This window comes from Rana temporaria, chromosome 5, assembly GCF_905171775.1.
Source record: "Rana temporaria chromosome 5, aRanTem1.1, whole genome shotgun sequence".
NCBI classification, from domain to species: domain Eukaryota; kingdom Metazoa; phylum Chordata; class Amphibia; order Anura; family Ranidae; genus Rana; species Rana temporaria.
The window spans coordinates 107,244,123-107,265,757 of record NC_053493.1 but is presented as its reverse complement, the minus strand read 5'-3'; the positions used below and the strand labels follow the sequence as shown (position 1 = coordinate 107,265,757).

The window sequence follows — 21,635 nt, the reverse complement described above, 5'->3', positions numbered from 1 at the left end:
TGGACACAGTGAGGCATGGGCACAGTGAAGCATGGGCACATTGAGGTATGAGCACATTGAGGCATGGGCACAGTGAGGCATGGACACCGTGAGTCATGCACATGGACACAGTGAGGCAAAGTGAGGCACAGTGAGGCATGCAGATGGACACCCTAGGCTTATACTCGAGTCACACATTTTCCCTTTTTTGTGGTAAAATTAGGTCCCTCGGCTTATATTCGGGTCAGCTTATACTCGAGTATATACAGTAGGTAAATTAAAGTAATCTAAACTTGATTGTAGAAGCATTTTTTTAAATAACAAACAGGCTTATACTCACCTGGGATTGCACAGTGGCCCCAAACTTCCTCTTCTTAGGTCCCCTGCAAGCGCTCTCTTTCCAGTGAATGCCCCCATAGAAAGCCGCTTTCTATAAAGGTGCTCAAGAGGACTCACTCCCAAGCCTCTTTGTCTGTGTAAAATTTCTATCACTTTCTGTCCTAGTGACAATGGTCTCTATGGCAAATTAAGGGGTGAATTTATCCAAAAGCATACAGACAGAAATACAAATTTGACAGAGGGTATAACTCCTCCCACTCATACACTATCATACACTTTTTGCATCTATGGTTAGTTTACATTTTGCTGAACTGATATTGGGCTTTGTAATAGAAGTAATTTGGGAAGCTGTAAAGCATTTTAATCACTGCTATATGCCAGAAAGGCTGCACCACTCCTAACTCCCGACCCGACCCCCCAACAGGTGTCTCACTGCTCAACTTATTAGGGGAAAACAACTATAGAGTGAGGCTTTCCCTTCTTATGCTTCTTTTGCTTAATTGATTCTATGAATTTGTATTTTTTGAGTCTTTCTTGCTGTTCAGTTATTCCTCTATCAGTCATTATACTACCATTCATGGGGGGGACAACCAGTTTAAGTCTTCTTCCAGCAAGTAAACAGCAGCCATATTTCATATTTTACATCTCCTCCACTGTTGGAGATCAGCTTTAACCATTTAAGTCCCGGACCATTTTTCTGGTCAAAGACCAGGCCACATTTTGCGATTTGGCACAGCGTCACTTTAACGGACAATTGAACAGTCGTGCAACGTGCCTCTTAAACAAAATTGATGTCCTTTTCTTCCCACAAATAGAGCTTTTTTTTGGTGGTATTTGATCACCTCTGCAGTTTTTATTTGTGTTTGTGTTTTATAAACACACATAGAGCGACAATTTAGAAAAAATGCTATATTTTTTACTTTTTGCCATAAAAAATATCCCCAAAAATATATAATTTTTTTTTCCCTCAGTTTAGGCCGATACATATTCTTCTACATATTTTTGGTAAAAAAAATCCCAATAAGCATTTATTGTTTGGTTTGCGCAAAAGTTATAGCGTCTACAAAATAGGGGATAGTTTTATGGCATTTTTATTAATATTTTTTTTTACTAGTAATGGCGGCAATCAGCGTTTCTTATCGTGACTGCGACATTATGGCGACATTATGGCGGACACATGGGACCATTGTAATTTTTACAGTGATCAGTGCTATAAAAATGCACTGATAACTGTGAAAATGACACTGGCAGTGAATGGGTTAACCACTAGATGGCGCTGTAAGGGTTAAGTGTGCCCTAGAGAATGATTCTTACTGTAAGGGGATGGGCTGTGTGTGACAGGACAGTGATCACCACTTCCGATTACAAGAAGCTGTGGTAACTGTTCTGTCACTAGGAAGACTGGGGAAATGCTTGTTTTCATAAGCATTTCCCCTCTTCCTCACTGTGACACAATCGCGGGTATGCCCGCGGACATCGAGTTTGCGGGACCCACGGTCGAAGTCACAGAGCTTGCGGCGCGCGCGCGTGCACAATGCCGACTTCTTAAAGGGGACAGATATATACAGCCTTTTGCCTGCCCGTGCCATGCTGCAGATGTATATCTGCGTGTGGCGGGCGGCAAGCGGTTAAATTAAGGTATTAAAAAAAGCCAAGACAAATTTTTTTATGCAAGAAGAAATAGATCCATATGTTTTTCTTACAAAAGGTCTTTGCAGAATTACCTACTGTGCATATATATGGGCAGAATGAAAAATGCTGTCAAAATTAAATCCTGCAGTCTAATGGAAGGCTTTAATTTACTGTCTCGTTTACTAGTGGAACAAAATACATAAGAGATTGATAATTTTATGCAAATGTCAATAAACAGACTTATCATGAGAGATTAAATATGGATTGTAAAATCTTCTTAAGCTTAATTGCCATTTCCTTTGTGATTATAACCTATTAAGCATGCTATTCCTCCTTCATATGTTAGTCCTAAATTAAGGAAGCTCAATATATAAATGCATTTTTTTTTAGCCCAGGGAAAACTAAATGCAAACAAGATTGAGAACAAAAATGACAAGCACTCTACCCTAAGAATAAACCAGTGTGCAATCATTGCATGGAAGCTGGACTAATAAATATTTCTAACATCAGAAATAAAAGCATATGTTTTGACTAATAAATTAAAAAAACTATGATGCTGACACAGGTTATTCATAGATATTTTTTGTTTTGTCCCTATATTTATTAACCTTTAATTTCTGCCCACGTTAACACGCTAATATTTAAACATGTATATTGAAAGTCATTCTCACATGAAAATACATTATACCTGTAAAACCTACATATGTTAGTTTTTTAAAGTTATTAAAATGTGCAAAATAATCTTCTGTGCTATGCATGCTTGCTATGCATGCTCCATGCTTACTTTTAAAGCTAAACTGTTTATATCCAATGTTATCTTGGCAATAAGAACCTAGGTTTAAAATATTCTGAAGCCTCGTACACACGACCGGTTTTCCCGACAGGAAAACTGCCAGGAGAGCATTTGGCTGGGAATCCCAGCCGTGTGTATGCTCCCTAGCAGCTTTCCCGTCAGGAAAACAGCCGGGAATCCGACGGGAAAATAGAGAACCCTGATCTGCCCCCTAGTGTTAACCCCTTCCCTGCCAGTGACATTTTTACAGTAATCAGTGCATTTTTATAGCACTGATTGCTGTAAAATTGTCAATGGTCCCAAAAATGTGTCAGAAGTGTCTGATCTGTCCACCGTAATGTTGCAGTCCTAATAACAATCACAGATCGCCACCATTACTAGTAAAAAATAAATAATAATAAAAATGACATAATTCTATCCCCTAATTTGTAGACGCTATAACTTTTGCACAATCAATCAATATACGATTATTGTAATTTTTTTTATCAAAAACATGCAGAAGAATACATATCTGAAACTGAAACTGAAATGTAAAAGATATTGTGCTTTTTTCAAAATTGCCGCTGTTCTTTTGTTTATAGCGCAAAAAATAAAAGCCGCAGAAGTAATCAAATACCACCAAAATAAAGCTCTATTCGTGGGGAAAAAAATGTTGTTTGGGTACAGCATCGCACGGCCACGCAATTGTCAGTTAAAGCGACGCAGTGCCAAATTGTAAAAAGTGCTCTGGTCAGGAAGGGGGTAAAATCTTCCGGGGCTGAAGCTGTTAAACATTTGTTTATTGGTTTTAACAAAGAGCATACAAAATGGTCAATGCAGTATCCATTTCCTCACAGTTAGATACAATGGGCCAAATTCTCAAAAACTCTGCGTAACTTAAATTTCAGCAGTTAAGTTACACTGACTTAAAATTTCTACCTAAGTGCCTGATCGTCAAAGCACTTAGGTAGAAATTACACGCTGTGTAACTTAAGTGCCGCCGTCGTAAGGCGGTCCTCCTCTCCTGGGGGCGTTTAAAATTTAAATGAGGCGCGCTCCCGCGCCGGCCGTACTGCGCATGCGTGTGACGTCATTTTCCCGACGTGCAGCGCGCGAACGTAATTAACGCCGGTCGGCTTTGAGAATTTCGACGGGACACTAAAGTTGCGACGGGTGAAAAAAAAAAGACGCGCCGGGAAAACAAATAATTATAAAAAAAAATGACAGCGTCGCTCAGCATGCATTCCTGAGAGGGAGAACTCCATGCCAATTTTCAAAGAAAAAAACGGCATGGGTTCCCCCCCCAGGAGCATACCAGGCCCTTAGGTCTGGTATGGGTTGTAAGGAGACCCCCCCACGCCGAAAAATTGACGTAGGGGGGTCCCCCTACAATCCATACCAGACCCGTATCCAAAGCACGCTACCCGGCCGGCCAGGAATGGGAGTGGGGACGAGCGAGCGCCCCCCCCCTCCTGAGCCGTGCCAGGCCGCATGCCCTCAACATGGGGGGGTTGGGTGCTCTGGGGCAGGGGGGCGCACTGCGGGCCCCCCCACCCCAGAGCACCCTGTCCCCATGTCGATGAGTACAGGACCTCTTCCCGACAACCCTTGCCATTGGTTGTCGGGGTCTGCGGGCGGAGGCTTATCGGAATCTGGGAGTCCCCTCAAATAAGGGGGCCCCCAGATACCGGCCCCCCACCCTAAGTGAATGGATATGGGGTACATCGTACCCCTATCCATTCACCTGGAGGCAAAAAGTAAAATGTAGTAAACACACAACACAAGGCTTTTTAAAATATTTTATTATTCTGCTCCGGATGCCCCCCCTGTCTTCGTTATTAGCTCAATTACCAGGGGGGGCTTCTTCTTCCACTCTCCGGGGGTCTTCTCCGCTCTCCGGGGGTCTTCTCCGCTCTCCGGGGTGGCTTCTCCGGACTCCGGGGGGCTTCTTCCATCTTCTCCCCTCTTCCGCTCTTGACTCGGCGAACCCCGGTTCTTCTGCAGCTTCCATCATTACAGCGCGCTTCCATCATTACAGCGACAACAGGCGACGAGGCAACATCGGAAGAACAGAAGACCAGAAGACCCTGGCGTCACAGAAGACCGCGCCGGCTGCCTGTTTGAAATCGAGCTAACACACAAACATAGCAGGCAGCCAGCGCTGAAGAAGAAGGCACCGGAGAGCTGCAGAAGAACCGGGGTTCGCCGAGTCAAGAGCGGAAGAGGGGAGAAGATGGAAGAAGCCCCCCGGAGTCCGGAGAAGCCCCCCCGGAGAGCGGAGAAGACCCCCGGAGAGCGGAGAAGACCCCCGGAGAGTGGAAGAAGAAGCCCCCCCTGGTAATTGAGCTAATAACGAAGACAGGGGGGGCCTCCGGAGCAGAATAATAAAATATTTTAAAAAGCCTTGTGTTGTGTGTTTACTACATTTTACTTTTTGCCTCCAGGTGAATGGATAGGGGTACGATGTACCCCATATCCATTCACTTAGGGTGGGGGGCCGGTATCTGGGGGCCCCCTTATTTGAGGGGACTCCCAGATTCCGATAAGCCTCCGCCCGCAGACCCCGACAACCAATGGCAAGGGTTGTCGGGAAGAGGTCCTGTCCTCATCGACATGGGGACAGGGTGCTCTGGGGTGGGGGGGCCCGCAGTGCGCCCCCCTGCCCCAGAGCACCCAACCCCCCCATGTTGAGGGCATGCGGCCTGGCACGGCTCAGGAGGGGGGGGGCGCTCGCTCGTCCCCACTCCCATTCCTGGCCGGCCGGGTAGCGTGCTTTGGATACGGGTCTGGTATGGATTGTAGGGGGACCCCCTACGTCAATTTTTCGGCGTGGGGGGGTCTCCTTACAACCCATACCAGACCTAAGGGCCTGGTATGCTCCTGGGGGGGAACCCATGCCGGTTTTGAATTTAAAAATTGCCGTGGAGTTCTCCCTCAGGAATGCATACCAAATGCCGTCGCTGGAATGGGCCTTTACAAGGTTTGGCTAACTTTCCACATTGTAAAACCAGCCCTAATTTTGCGCCGGCAAATTCGGAACTTAGGCAGAAATCAAAGTGCTGAAATGCTTTGAAAATCTGCTTAAGTCCTCATTTGCATACGCAAAGCTGGATTTCAATGAGAAATGCCCCCAGTGGCGGATGCGGTACTGCATCCTAAAATCTGACCGTGTAAGTGTCTTACACATGTCAGATTTTCTGCCTAACTTTGGAAAAAGCCTTTTGAGAATCGTTTCCAAAGTTAGGCACAGGGATACGCAGGCTGAACAGCAGTTAAGTCTGCGTATCTCTTTTGAGAATTTGGCCCAATGGGACCTGAATTTGAATAACATGTTGACTAGTATACATGAAAAAAACAAGCACAAAAATATATGGGCACTTTTGAACAGATAAGTCATAATATAAATCAATTACCTGAGAAGCATAGAAATAAGGAGCTATAGGAGTATAAGAAAGACAAGAAAGAGGAGAAAAAGGGGAAAAAAAAGATCCAACAGAGAGACACACCACCACTCATTGTAGGTCAATAGTAAGTAGCTAGAGCAATCAAAGGAGTGAAGCCTCGTACACACGCACGGTTTACTCGGCAAGAACCAGCATGAAAACTGCTGGCAGAGCTTTCTTGCCGAGTAAACCATGCGTGTGTACGAGGCTTTCAGGTTTCTCGTCAAGAAAACTGCCCAAAATCATGACGAGAAAAATAGAGAACCTGCTCTCTATTTTCTCGTTGTGATTCTCGACAGTGTATTCCTGCCGAGAAACCCGAGAGTGTGTATAGTTACCTGTCGCCGTGGAAACCCACGCATGCTCGAAATTAGTTTTACGCATGTGCGGTAGCTTCCTAGGCATAGGTAGGGTGCAGCAAGATGGCGGTGACGGCATCGAATGTGACGAGTGCATGCTCGTCGTACGCGATGATGCCACGTGTTCTTGCCATTCAAAAGAACGGCGGTTCTTTTGAATGGAATGTCTGTACACTCGGGCAGCAAGAGATTCTTGCCAAGAATCTCATCAGGAAAAACAACATTTTTTTCCTGACTAGATTCTGGCCTATGTGTACAGGGTTTGAGAGTTCCCCTTGGAAAGGGACAAATCAGACTACTCATATACATGAATTTGTTAATGATAGAAGGTCATGTGTATAAAGGTGCCGTAACAGTGGATTTCCAGAATTTGGATATTGACACCTAGACAACAAAGCAATTTTTGGAGTCACCCTGATCTGTATGGATTGTAAGTTATGATAAACTTCAAGCATTTTCTGCCCAAAGAACTGTATCATTTCACAAATCCATCAGGTGTGGAAGTATGTACGCTTATGTTGGACACCAAAAAGTTAACACCTCCTCCTCCTACAAACCCTATTCTACACTCCTAACCTTTTCCACTATTCCTAACCCAGCCTATCCACTAAGCATAAACCCTAACAAAAAGTTAACATCTTCAATTTTGTACTTGCTTTATACTGTAACATGTCCTGAATCTGTACTTGAGGTTTTCATCTGGTCTGTTTACTGCTGTGCTGGGAATACCGATCTTGACAGCTATATTTCAGATTATTGACACATATACCGGTGGCAGAGTTGGTTTCGTCAAAATCTTTAATCTGCAAGAGTAGCCAAATGCAGAACTAGTGGTGGACATTCTAATTAGAACACGTCAGCATATAGCGCACACACTAAAATATGGAAGTACCATGCATTTTTCAAAATAAAGATTTCATACAAATAAAAACAAGAACGTAAAAAATCTTTAAAAAATAAAAACAATATACTGTATAACAGTTTAAACTCTAAAAAATACAGTTGACAAAAACTACTATAGTTTTATACATCATGGGCCAGATTCACAAAAGAGATACGACGGCGTATCTCCTGATACGCCGTCGTATCTCTGAGAGTATCTATGCGGCTGATTCATAGAATCAGTTACGCATAGATAGCCCTAAGATCCGACAGGTGTAATTGACTTACACCTCGGATCTTAGGATGCAATACTTCGGCCGCCGCTGGGTGGAGTTTGCGTCGTTTTCCAGCGTTGGGTATGCAAATTAGCATTTACGGCGATCCACGAAGGTACGCGCGTTCGTTACGTCGTCGCTAGTCGGTTTTTCCCGTCGCAAAGTTAGGCCTGCTTTTTCATAGCTTAACTTTAGACAAGCCATGTTAAAGTATGGCCGTCGTTCCCGAGTCGAATTTCAATTTTTTTTTTTTTTTTCGGAAGACGTCCGGGAATACGAAAGTACGTTACGCACGTCACCATTCAAAAAACATGTCGGGGCGCCGTAATTTCACGCAATGCACGTCGGGAAATTTACTAATGGAGCAGGCGCAGAACGTTCGGCGCGGGAACGCGCCTAATTTAAATGGTACACGCCCCATTCGAATTAGGCGGGCTTGCGCCGGACGTCTTTACGTTACTCCGCCGCAAGTTTGGACTCAAGTGCTTTGTGAATCAAGCACTTATGAGGAAAACTTGCGGCGGTGTAACTTAAAGACGATACGTTATGCCGCCGCAGTTCTCTATGAATCTGGCCCCATGTTTCCCTAAATAAGACACAGTTCACAATCCTTAACATTTATGCCTCATGCACACTGGACGTTAAAATAATGTAATAAAAAACGCCAGTAGTTTTCCAGTGAGTTTTTCAACTTTTTTCAGCTTTTTTCAGTGTTTTTGCAATAAGCGTTTTTTAGCGGTTTTCCTGCATTATTGGTTTTTAGTGTTATTTAGTTAAAAAAACTAAAAAATATTTTTTGCAATGGATCAAAAATGTAAAAAAATTCTGGTGAGTGAAGTTTTTGAGTGTTTTTTGGCATTTATCAACGTTTATCAGTGTTTATCAGCGTTAGAGCGTTTTTACAGCTGAAAAACATATCTCAGAACCCACTAGTTTTATTTTTATTTTTTACTGCTCAAAAACGCCACTGCCCAAAACTGCTGATAACAGCCTATGTGTGCATGGACACATAGAATAACATGATGAAGAGTTTAATGACTGTAGAAAAAAACGTCTACTGCCAATAACAGCTGCTGTAAAAACGTCAAAAAACGTCCAGAGTGCATGAGGAATTAATATAGAAATTGCTTTTGACAATAGATCAGTATCTGCAGAGCATATATTTGTCATAAAACTGCATACAACTGCCCAGCCAGGCACTGTACACATGCAAAGCTTTAACATGATACATTCCTTCATGTAAATCTATTTTAAGAAGCAAAAATGTAATTACTTGCAAATAGAGAGTTAATCAGAGTTTTAGGTGACACTAAAAACTCAGATACATTTACAATATATGCTGGAAAAATATTTCTCTTTTTCTTTGTATTTTTGTTTACCTCCTATGTCTGTACACCCCCACATATATGAAAATGGTGATGTATTTTACTGAGTGGATTAAGAACGCCTACCCAGTCACGCCAAGCAAGTGAGCTTCATTATAAGCTACCGCACCTGGTGGGCTACCTGAATACAATATTTATAAGAACAAAAATGAAATCATCTGTAAATCTGTACCTTATTGAAAGTTACATGTAGGTCTTTAGAAAATGAGCTGAATGCTTCAAATGAAAAATGGCAAAGTTATTAATACTTATTAATAAATAGTAAGGAATACAGTGTAGCACTGAAGTCTGACATGAAGCTCCCAACTTTTAATGGGCGTGATGTGAGGGAAACAATAGACCTTCAAAATTGAATAGATTTTTACTGTTCCATTATAGAGAGTTAAAGTGGAAGCAAAGTTTTTATTTATATATATATATATATATATATATATATATATATATATATATATATATATATATAGTGCTAACAAGCAGGCTTTTGCATGGCAGAAGAAACTACTGTATGTTGCTTCTGTCATAGATGTTTCTACCTGCCTGTCAGTACCTTTTTAGTAGTGTACACTGAGCCATGCATGCACAACTCAGTGTACTACAAAAATATAAAAAGCAGAAAGTGCAATCAGCGCAAAAATATATGCGATATAGAATAAAATACAACCCCCAACGTATGCAAGTTGAACACTAAAAAGAACAATTCAGTGTACAACTCAGTGTACAGCATTATTCTGTGCCAGGAGGAATTAAAGTGATTGTATACCTTTGTGTTTTATTTTTTTAAAATAACAAACATGTCATACTTACCTCCACTGTGCAGCTCATTTTGCACCCGGAGTGGTCCCGGTCCTCCTCTTCTGGGGTCCCCGGTGGCTCTGGCAGCTCCTCCTTGTATCAGATAACCCCCTAGGAGAAGCACTCTTCCAGGGGGTCACCGTGCGGGCTCACTCACGAGTCCAGCATTTGCATCCATAGACACGAACGCCGCACTCGGCCCTGCCCCCTATCACCCGTGTCATTGGATTTGATTGACAGCAGCGGGAGCCAATGGCTGCGCTGTTATGAATCTATCCAATCAAGAGCCAGGACCCTGTGCAGAGAGAAAGAGCACATCTCCACCAAGGGAATAAAGGGGCTCAGATAAGTAAAATGGGGATTGGGGGGTCGGTCACTGCCAGAAGTTTTTTCACCTTAATGCATAGGATGCATTAAGGTGAAAAAACATTGAGGGTTTGCAACCCCTTTAACCCCTATGCACATATGAGGGAATTACATCATTTGGGTCTGAACAGTCAAAAGGCAGAACGCTGGAAAGGATCACATGGTTAGGTAAGTTTGAATTTTGGCTGATGGTTTACTTCTGCTTTAAGATGGGTAATCACACCCTGATGGTAAGTGAGAGCAAAGTACAGCATGGTGGGGCGGGTTGTAAACACAGACCTCATCAAGCATTAAAGTTATATTGTAGAAAACTTTCAAACACAACTTAGTCAGGCCCGGGGGTATGCACACCTATCCAAAGCGAGCAGTGACATCGATCTGAAGACTTGAAGATGCCAACAGGATTTAGCTTGCACTGCTGTAGTTCACATGTCATGCAAATTAAAGTGTATGCAAACCTTAACTGAAATTTTTCTTATTTGCTCTCTTTTGGCCTGTTAAATATACCAGTTTTATTATTTATTTATTTATTTTGACAGAACATTTGTAAGCAGATAACCTCCTGTGTTCTCTGCCTCTGCTGCACTATTATCAGTTACACATTTTACTAGCTTTCTTTGAGGAGAGACAAGTATTCTGAATCTGTAGTACTGTCCTAGGGTTATAATGCTACTTTTCCATAGATTCAGTACAGAATTTAGTGTTGTCACCCTAGGATGGAAGTATGTTACTGGCAGGATCACCAGGTGAAAGTAAAAAGAAATAAAAAGTCTAAGAAAAGAAAAGTACTGTAGTTCCCACATCCACAGACTAGTAAGCTACAATACATATTACATTTTTGTTGAGTTTGGATACATTTTAAAGCTGGACCCTAGACAGCTAAATACAGAGATCAAATACCTACATGGGACTTGTCTCGGTTTCTAAAAGATATGTGTTTCATAAGTCCTGAGAATTATACAGTCCTGATAAATAGTCCAGGCAGTCTTTTAACTTGACTTTTTATTGCTGCAGTTTAGCAACAAATTCAGATGTCCACGTCCAAAAAAAGTTGGGTATGCTCCTGATACAGATTCAAACTAAGAATGCCACTTTGATGAGTTGTAAAAACAAGTCCAGCTGAATGTGACTAAGTGTCATCAAATATAAAGTGACCAAGATAAATTAAAAACTTTTTTTTATATATTTATTTTTTTAAGTTAAGAGAAAATGAATATGTACTTACTAGCACAGAAAAACTCTAATGCCCTGTACACACGATCAGACCTTTGTCCGACCAAATTCACATCGGAATTCCGACGGAATTTCATCGCAAGAGAACATGTTTACTATGTAAACTCCGATGGAATTCATCGGAATTTCCAATGGAATTACTCCGATGGGGCATACACACGGTTGGAATTTTCGATGGAAAAAGTCCATCTGACTTTTTCCATCGGAAATTCCGATTGTGTGTACAAGGCATTACATAGACCTCAGTACTCAACACTAGCATATATTTTTTTCACTTGCTTGGCATTTTGATTATTTAAAATATTTTGTTAACTCAACACGTTATTTTTTGAAGATATGAGTTGTGTTAAATAACATTTACTACTTCACAAGTATGTATTGTACAGTAAGTTACTCCCAAGTTATTATAAATCAGTAATGTAGGAACACGAATGGTATTTCAGGAATATTCTTCTTTTTCAGACTTCCAAATTGAAACATACCTTTGTTATCCAGTAGCAGCTTAAAACTGAACTCAATATTATATATAAACAATATTTGGACATATGCACTGTAAAAATAAATTAGAACTAATGGTGTATGCCATGTGTGTAGGTTGTAGTTTACACAAGTCACTATCTGTCATGATCTGTGTTGTGGCTTCGGTCACCCAGTGGATGGACTCCTCATTAATTAAGTTGCACTTGATGTGAGCTGCTGCAGGTATATAAACCCCCCCTTCACTGAGGTTTAGGGCTTCAGTATTTTCTCTGTTAGCCTTGTTGCTGCCTGACCTGATGCCTGTAGCCTGTATATGTTCCTGATCTGCTCCCCGCCCTGTCCTGGACTCTGTTCCCTGTACCTCGTACCCAGTCCCTGAGTCTCGTCCCCTGATTCTGGCTTCCCCTTGCCACTGCTCCCTCCATCTGGCTGTCTGTTCCCCCTTGTCTCACATCCCTGCTTGATTTTGTTATGTATGCTCTTGTTTTTGTATATATTAGTTAGTTAGATTAGGTGTTTTTGAGGGTTGCTGTGTTTTCTTGTATGCTTGCTTGTTTTGGGGGTTTTCTGTTGTTTGGTTTACACGTGTGCCTTTATCTTAATAAATGATATATTTTTCACCTACCTCTGTGCCTGTTTCCTTAAGTGCAGCCCACTGATCTGTTAAACCTGTGTTGGATGCCTGTGTAGACATCCCTGACACTATCACTCATCCTATACAATATAGAAAGTGCCAAATTCCAAGTGCTGAGATTTGAAGTTCTAATTGGAGTACAGTGACCATAGTAGGTCACCCACTCTACACCTTGTCCATTAAGAAAACATCTTGTGAATAGAGAAGGGGAGATTATTATGTTCACGTTTACCTCTTCCATTCACAGAAGTACCTTGCATTCTGTGAAAATAAATCAAGACATTTCATCAATGGCTTCAGTGTAAACAGTGGACTCTAAGTATCAGACATTTAGAGCTAACTGTACTGTATGGGATGAACGAAAGTTAATTTTTGAATAGAACACTGTAGCCTACACACATGGCATTAACTTTATTATTGCTAATTTATTTTTACAGTGCACATGTCCAAATACTGTTGTTGGCTGGAGTTCAGCCTTAATAATTATTATATGACCCAAGGTCTTTTAGGAGATCTGGAAAATATGCAAAGCATTGAGAAACAGGGGTTTAAACATTATGTAGATAATGTGTTAAATTTTATTGACATTACATAGATATAGGTGGACACACTAATCACCAAAGTAAAATCTGGCTTGCTGAGTATCCAGAACAAAGTGTTGCTTTTCTGTTGGGTAATTTAATTTGTTTTAGATAAGTTGCCATCTAAAACTAATGAGTCTCATTTGCCCAATTATGCTTAAAAAGAAGATAAATGCTTCACTTCTATAAGCGCTAAATCCAGACTCCAAATTAGGCATTCGGTGAAGCCCTTTCTACATACTCATTGATTATCTAGAATCATTAGTACTGCATTATTTATTGTGTAAAAAATACAAAAAAACTTTTATGAATATATTACCATTATCCTAATCAAAAAGTATGATCTTTTATGAGATATATCTGAAATATCCAATATCCAATAGATCCAATTGTATACAATCAGCTTGCTCTTACAAGGATTGAAATTCGTCTGGGTCTTGCTGAACTGACTGATTTTCGATCCATGCATGGCTGGCTTAACAGACATAGAGTTAAGGGACAGGAAAATTATTATTTGCATGCAAGCCTGTGGGTTGCTTTAAAGGGTCACTAAAGGAACATTTTTTTTTTGCTGAAATTACTGTTTACAGGGTATAGAGACATAAAAGGTAACTGATTCCTTTTAAAAATGATTACAAATAGATAAAAATCAATCATATAATGTGCCTGCAGGTTAGTTTCACTTTTAAACTGGTTTCATGTTCCTGTGAACTAGAGAGACACAAAGAACAAAAACAAATACATCCAGGGCAGTGTTTTGTTTTTAAAATGAAAGTGTGGAGATCAGAGCAGAATTACAGCAACTTCAAAGCAAAAACGAACAATAAGGACATGAAACCAGTACTGCAGTAAGGTAAAGGAAGCTATTTAGCTGAATTTTTTTTCCTTTAGTGATCCTTTAAATGGGGAAAGCTCTGACAATTCTTTACATTCCCGTTGACCCATTTTTATAATGGGCTGCCTTACTGGCCACTAGGAAAGTGAGGAGGGGAGGCAGTCAAGTTTCTTCCCAAGAAGAACTCATGGGGCTCATGTCAGTAGGCATTGAATTCCTGCATTTGATGTGCATTTGGAACACACGTCAAATGTAGGTCAGTAAAATCCCATCGATATTCATTGAGCAGTACATATAGGAGTTCAATGGTTGTATTTGAACTGTGTTGCATTGTGTAGGTCCTATTAGGGTACAATTGAACTAAATGCATTTGCCTAGGAAACTCAGCTTTGGAAAAGATTGCCTGTCGCTGTATGGACCCTCATAATGGTTAGCAGTTGTATTAATTTTTGAAAGAGTAATTTGAACATCTTCATATATTTTATTAAACTACAGTTGCATTCAGAAGAAATATTTTTTACAATGAAGAGTGCATAATAGAGAAATGTAGGAAAGTACAATTAATAAAAAAAAAATGTTTAATCTAAATATAATTATAACTATGGTATACAATTAGGTATAATTATAGTGTACAGTATATTGTAATGAAAGGATGAATTTGTAAGCTTAAATTATGCTTAAACATCAAGAAGCTAATCAAAATAGTTTAAAAACCATGTCAATCCTAACACATTTGAAAGTAAATTAGTCATTCTAAAATCTCGACATACTCTGCTTATGTGTACTACGAAAAACACCACCTTTTGAGTTCAATTTACAAAGCTCACACACTAGGATAAGAATCCTTCTTTTTCAAAAAGTGACAATTATTTTTGGCTAAGTCCAATGAGATTTTAAAGTTAAATGGCCCAAATAGGGACACCTATCCTCATGTTAAAGCTTTGTGAATTAAGCCTACTATCACAAAAATGTGTATTCTGAATGGAATGTGCCCATTTAACTACTAGCCGACCAGCCGCCGTCATTATACGTCGGCTCCTCGAGCGGCCACTAGGGGCGCGTGCGCTCCGCCGGCGGCGCTTGCGCGCGCCCCCTGCTCTCCACTGACACCCGTGCGTGTGCCCGGCGGGCTCGATCGCCGCCGGGTACCCGCGATTGCTCGTTACAGAGCGGGGACCGGGAGCTGTGTGTGTAAACATACAGCTCCCGGTCCTGTCAGGGGGGGAAATGCTGATCCTCTGTTCATACAATGTATGAACAGAGGATCAGTGTTTCCCCTAGTGAGGCCACCCCCCCCACAGTAAGAACACACCCAGGGACATACTTAACCCCTTCCCTGCCCCCTAGTGTTAACCCCTTCACTGCCAGTGGCATTTTTATAGTAATCCAATGCATTTTTATAGCACTGATCGCTATAAAAATGCCAATGGTCCCAAAAATGTGTCAAAAGTGTCCGAAGTGTCCGCCATAATGTCGCAGTACTGAAAAAAATCGCTGATCGCCGTCATTACTAGTAAAAAAAAATATTAATAAAAATGCCATAAAAATACCCCCTATTTTGTAAACGCTATAACTTTTGCGCAAACCAATCAACAAACGCTTATTGCGATTTTTTTTATGAAAAATATGTAGAAGAATACGTATTGTCCTAAACTGAGGAAAAAAAATGTTTTTTTTATATATTTTTGGGGGATATTTATTATAGCAAAAAGTACAAAATATTCATTTTTTTCAGAATTGTGGTTTTATTTTTGTTTATAGCGCAAAAAATAAAAACCGCAGAGGTGATCAAATACCACCAAAAGAAAGCTCTATTTGTGGGAAAAAAAGGACGCCAATTTTATTTGGGAGCCACGTCGCACGACCGCGCAATTGTCAGCACCAGCAGTCTTCTCCAGTCCACATCTACGCTCTGTAGAGTTGCACCCAGCAAATGTGCATACCCTGTGTCCATTTTAACACTATTTTTATTGGGACAGAGCCTCGCTCTGCCACACTGTGTTTTTGAAACTATGGGTTGGGTTCGAGATTGGGTTACAAACATGTTTCTGATGGATCGCTACATTGTAATGTAACAAATTTTGGCTAATTTGTCCAAGTACGTAATGAGTGGTGAGTGATATAGCATACTTTATTTTTCTGTGTTCAATTCGATAGAAACATATGGTAATAAATATACCTACCCATGACACCACCACCTCACTAACAAACTTTAAAGCAATCAAATAAATAGGACTAGCAGCACAGGCACATGAGTGACAGGGGGTATAGGGAATTACACATTAAAGTTGTATGGTGCTAGTTGGGCATGTAAAGAATAATATATAACTAAAAATGTATTTCTCTTAGCTTAAATAAAGCTTACAGAAGAGTATGCAAAGTTGTATATGGCCATTGTTATTTGACTTTGTATGGCTTTGCTTACGTGTCGAAAATAACTCCCTTCTTGGGTCCTGGCACATTAACCATCTTCTTGGGTCCTCAGAGTAAAAAAAGCATAAGAACCATTGCTCTTTACAGATAGTGACAGACTGAGACGAAAAAGTGGTAGATTAGGCCAAAAAAATCCCACTTAAGACTGGTATACATGGGCAGAATATTGGCAGTATCTGCCTGTTTCTGTTCAACCAGCCGATACTGCCAATATTCGGCACATGTGTACCAGTCTTAAGTGGGATTTTGTTTGGCCGATTCTACCACTATCTAGTCTCAGCCCATTCAGCCCATGTGTACAACTGTCCTTCTGACAGATGCCAGTCCAACGACCAGCTTTTGATGAAGGGACATGCTGGAAAACCAGAATCTGATCAGTGCATGCAGCCAATGGCTGCAAGTTCTGATTCGTGTATTCTGGTGGGGAGGGGGCAGTCCCCCTGTCAAAAGTCAATAGCATAGTGGGAGAGATCACTGTACTTTACTAAATTGTTTGTTTAGTGCAGCAATCTCTTAGTTTTCTTTTCGTTCAGCCCACTGCGTTGAACAAAAAAAATTAATTTGTGTATCAGGCGTTAGTCTAAATAACATAGTTGTCTGCTGATGCCATTTTAAAAGATTAGAGGTACTCATAATTAGCTAAGGAAAAGGAAAATAAAGGCGCCTCTAAGTGCAGTATGCAAAATTTAAAAGCACTTACAAGATCCTTGAGTGTTAAAAGACATGATAAAATAAGGAGTCGTCATCTGTGGCATGTGTCCATCCTCAGCATGGTGGTAGAGAGTAGTGTAGAGCCGTCCAGCAGCTGTAAAGAGTTCTCATACGTGTTGGAGAGAGGAGGCAGCAGGGAAGCCTGTATTCTGGGTTCACTGAGGGACACACAAGGCTGATGGTGTTAGTGGGGAGACGGGGGCGGTAACGTGTTTCGGAGCATGTGCGGCTCCTTCGTCAGACCTACGCCCATACTCCTCGGGCTGGCTTATGAATGGTGAGGGGGGAGTAAGGGGAGGAGTATGGGCAAATGTTGAATACACAATGTTAAGGGAAGTGACAGGTGTGTTACAAGGACAGCCAAGACAACCGTGCACCCGCAAATTGGATCATTAACGTCAATGCTATATACAATGAAGTCTTGAAGGAACTTGACACAGATGAGGACTCCTGATTTTATCATGTCTTTTAACACTCAACGATCTTGTAAGTGCTTTTAACCCTTTGTGCACTTTATTAATGTTGCATACTGCACTTAGAGACACCTTTCTTTTCTTTTTCTATATCTTCAGAGTTGCTTCTCCTCTAACCAAACTGCTGCCAGAAGTGCCATCTCATCACTATGATCCCTCTGACCAGCTATCCACCTCCACCAGAGTGCCCTTATCTCCTCTCTGTTTTATAACTCATAATTAGCTAAATTGTATTTCCCTATTTCCCATTTTGGCACAACAGAATACAGATCATCAGTTTCTTTGAGCACTGTTGGTTCATGAAAGGCATTTGCAACATTTAAACATTTATGCATGGCATCTAGCTAAGTTAGTGCAGTTATAAAGCTTGTTCTTCCCAACTCAAACATTTGACCTAAAGTGGGTATTTAATTTAAATGGCATGCTTGTTACTATTAATTTGCTGTAACATGAAACAAATGGCTTGATATTAAAGATTCTAGTGATTGTAGAAGGAGAGAGTTCACTGATTGTACTGCCCAATGCCAGTTTTCTATTTACACCAGTAATGACCCCATTGTGACTCTTGCCTGCATGACTGGCCTATAATGACAATGTCTACTGGAAATCTTAGCACTTTTATTCAATTTTTTTTTCTAACTAGCTCTTCCATAAAGAAATATGTTAATTAGTAACCAATAGATATAAAGATTGCTAGGGACAGTCCATTAATCCAATTTACCTCTAGAGTGTTGAGCTGAATTTCTAGCAACACTGCATTCAGAGCAGATTATAAATGTAATTTTTTGCATCATTAACTTGCCTGATCAATCCGAGACAGTAAAAGCCAAATTAGAGGAAAGCATGGGTTGCAGTAATTTTCAGAAGCCCTGTGTTTTTACTGGGAGATACAGTGCTTTGGCTACAAGGGAAAGATTACTGCTTGGAAAAATACTTGTCATATTTTGTGTTTTGTAAAAAATATAAGCTATGCCCTGCGTCTTCCTAGTTTTATGCACTTTATGCTTTGGTTTTGATTAGAGCAATTATAGAGTATTTGCATAGTAATTGGGCATCATTAGTGCTGTTCTCATGCAGCTTATGGTGCATTAAAGTAAGTACTTTGTGTGATTTTGCCCTTCATCGAGCTGCATGCTTTTAAAGCTCTGGCTCTTCCTGCAGACTATGTTATTTGGATTTTAAAATCCTGGTTAAAAGGGTTGCTCTATTTAGCATGTAGATAAAAATTATGGACAGTTTCTGGAAAATATCACAATAGAAAATTGCTTGTCGTTTTCAATACATAATTTTTATTAAAAAAAAAAGCAGGATTAAAGTATCTATGAGCAATCTACAAAGCATTTAGCTCTTTGATTTCTTTACAAGACAAAGTAAATAGAGTTATTATTTGTGTTTTCTATACAAACACACATAACATTATATTCAGTGTTTGAATACTTAACAATGCCACATACTGAAGATATTAACAGCTGCTAAAATATAGTGGGTGTATATTAGAGTTGTTATGCTGAAAACTTTTAGCAGGAAAGTCAGTATTGAAAGAGTGATTTTTTTTTTAATTTTAAAATGCAATTGATAACAATTGATTATTCTCCTCCTTCTCAATGTAGTAACATGTGGGATATAAGCAGCAACATTGGCTTGCTTGGTGGTGTAAGAGAGCCCATAACATGCATTTACAATCCCTCTTCTCACAGACACAGTCTTGACTGCCCCACATACATTCATGACATCTCAGCTTGGCTAGGTATCCTGTTTGTTAAAATAAAGGGCAGGGAGTGGGGGGGAAATTACTACAAGGAGAAACAATAGCAGTTGTTCCCACCAATATTGTTATACAGTGATCCTGCCCAGGTTCCACAGATATGAGACTGTCACCCAATCTTCATTGCCTTACAAAAACATTCGTACCCCTTGAAATGTTCCACATTTTGTCATGTTACAACCAAAAACCACATTTTTTTTAATTGTGATTTTATGTGATAGACCATTAAATGTGGTGTGCATTTGTATTCAGCCCCCTTTACTCTGATACCCATAATTAAAAGCTAGTGGAACCAATTGCCTTCAACTAATTAGTAAATAGAGTAATAGAGTGTAGTTTATTCTCAGTATAAATGCAGTTGTTCTGTGAAGCCCTCAGATGTTTGTTAGAGAACCTTAGTAAACAAACAGCATCATGAAGGCCAAGGAACACACCAGACAGGTCAGAGATAAAGTTGTGGAAAAGTTTAAAGCAGGGTTAGGTTATTAAAAAATATCCCAAACTTTTTTTTTTTAATCTTTATTCTTTATTATATTTTTATCTAATACAAATTTTTAACAATTCATTAAAACAGAAAAAAAATTGTTCCTTATATATATCATACATTTGGTACAAATACAAAAAGTGAGATCTCCTGAATTGAATTGGTATACTGGGAGGCAAATAATAACATTTACTGGAGTTGAGGAGCCCACCGGACCAGTAGTTCTATAAAATATAATTTGTACTATTTGTCAACCCTCCTCTTTTTTTATCCCTCCCCACTTAGTGCTACTCCATTAATCTATTTTACTGTTGGTTTCGTAAATATATTCCATCGCCCGGTTGTCTCCCTTCCCCAATCTAAATCCAAAGGTTACAATAGTCATAGCTCTACCAAGATATCCCACATGTGGCTTTTCAATCAGCTATTATATTTGGTTATTCTCTACCCCAACTATAATTCTTACCCCTTAAATAGAAGCGCCCTTTTCCTCCAACCATGGTTTCCACATTTCCACAAGTCCTTAAGATTACCTCTTTTTATATAGACTGCTCTTTCATTACAGATTGACTTGTTTATTACCCTGGTCCATTCTCTTACTGCTGGTGGCGTTGTTGCCTGCCATCTCATGGCTATTAATTTTCTGGCTTGAAACAAACATCTCAATATTGCAACTGTAGTACTACTTTTCTCCTCCCGTTCCTTCCTGTATCCCAGTACACATAGTGTGGCCTCCATCTCCAACGGTGTTTCAAATATATCTCTCAAAGTATTGAGTACTCCCTCCCAATAGCGAAACAGCTTTGGGCAGCGCCACACAATGTGCACTAGGTTTCCCGGCCCCTGACATCTGGGACATTTATCATCTGGTCTTTTACCAAACTTGAATAGGCGCTTAGGCGTGTAACAGGCTCTATTTATCAACATCAGGTGGGAGATTTTCTGAGGGGGTGAAACTGAAACCTTTGATCCCAGCTCTAGGATTTTCCTCCACTGTTCCTGTGCTATTTCCCCTATATCTTCTTCCCGTCTCCCTCTTACTTTAAGGAGGTGTGACCCTGTATTGATCTTTTTGGTTATCTGTACATATATTTCGGATATGAGACCCTTGGTTGGGCCACCTTTAACTAAGTTTTGGAATAGGGGCGTTTTATTCCACACTAAGGTTTGTGTCCTAAATTGAGCTTTAAGGGCGTGCCCTACCTGGAGATAAGTAAAAAATGAGTGTTGCGGGATATTAAATTCCTCCCTCAAATCCTGGAATTTCCTATAGCTGTCGCCCGTATACAGTTGTCCCAGCCTTTTGATACCGCACTTTTCCCATTCCTCCACCTTTCCTATCTTAAGTATTTCCTGAAGGTTAGAGTTATTCCACAGAGGGGTATACTCAGTGAATCCAGTGTAACCCATCAGTTTTTTTTACCCTTTTCCATATTTTAATTATAATTTTTATTGTTGGGGTCCTATATCTAAAGGAATCTGCTTCTAATACTTCAAAAACACAGTCAAGTGAGGCACCATTCAGCAATATCCTCCCATTAGGGGTGTCCCCCCCCCAGGATATTACATCCCATTAGTTGTTGCAGTTGTGCCGATAAGTAGTAGCTCTCAGGGTGGGGAACAGCCAGACCCCCTTCCACTACCAGGAGCTGCAGTGTACGAAGTCGAATCCTTGGTTGTCCCCCTTTCCATATTAGTTCTCTGAAAAGCGTTTCGATTTTATTAAACCATTTTCTACAAATCCAAACAGGACAATTATGCATTCTATACAGCAGTTGTGGC

General features: G+C 40.4%; 1 protein-coding gene across 3 annotated transcripts in view; it reads left to right on the top strand.

The window, feature by feature from the left end:
- The window catches only part of ZNF385D (zinc finger protein 385D), a 428,248-nt gene that overhangs the window by 183,993 nt on the left and 222,620 nt on the right, over positions 1-21,635 (top strand). The gene's annotated exons all lie outside the window — the stretch shown is intronic.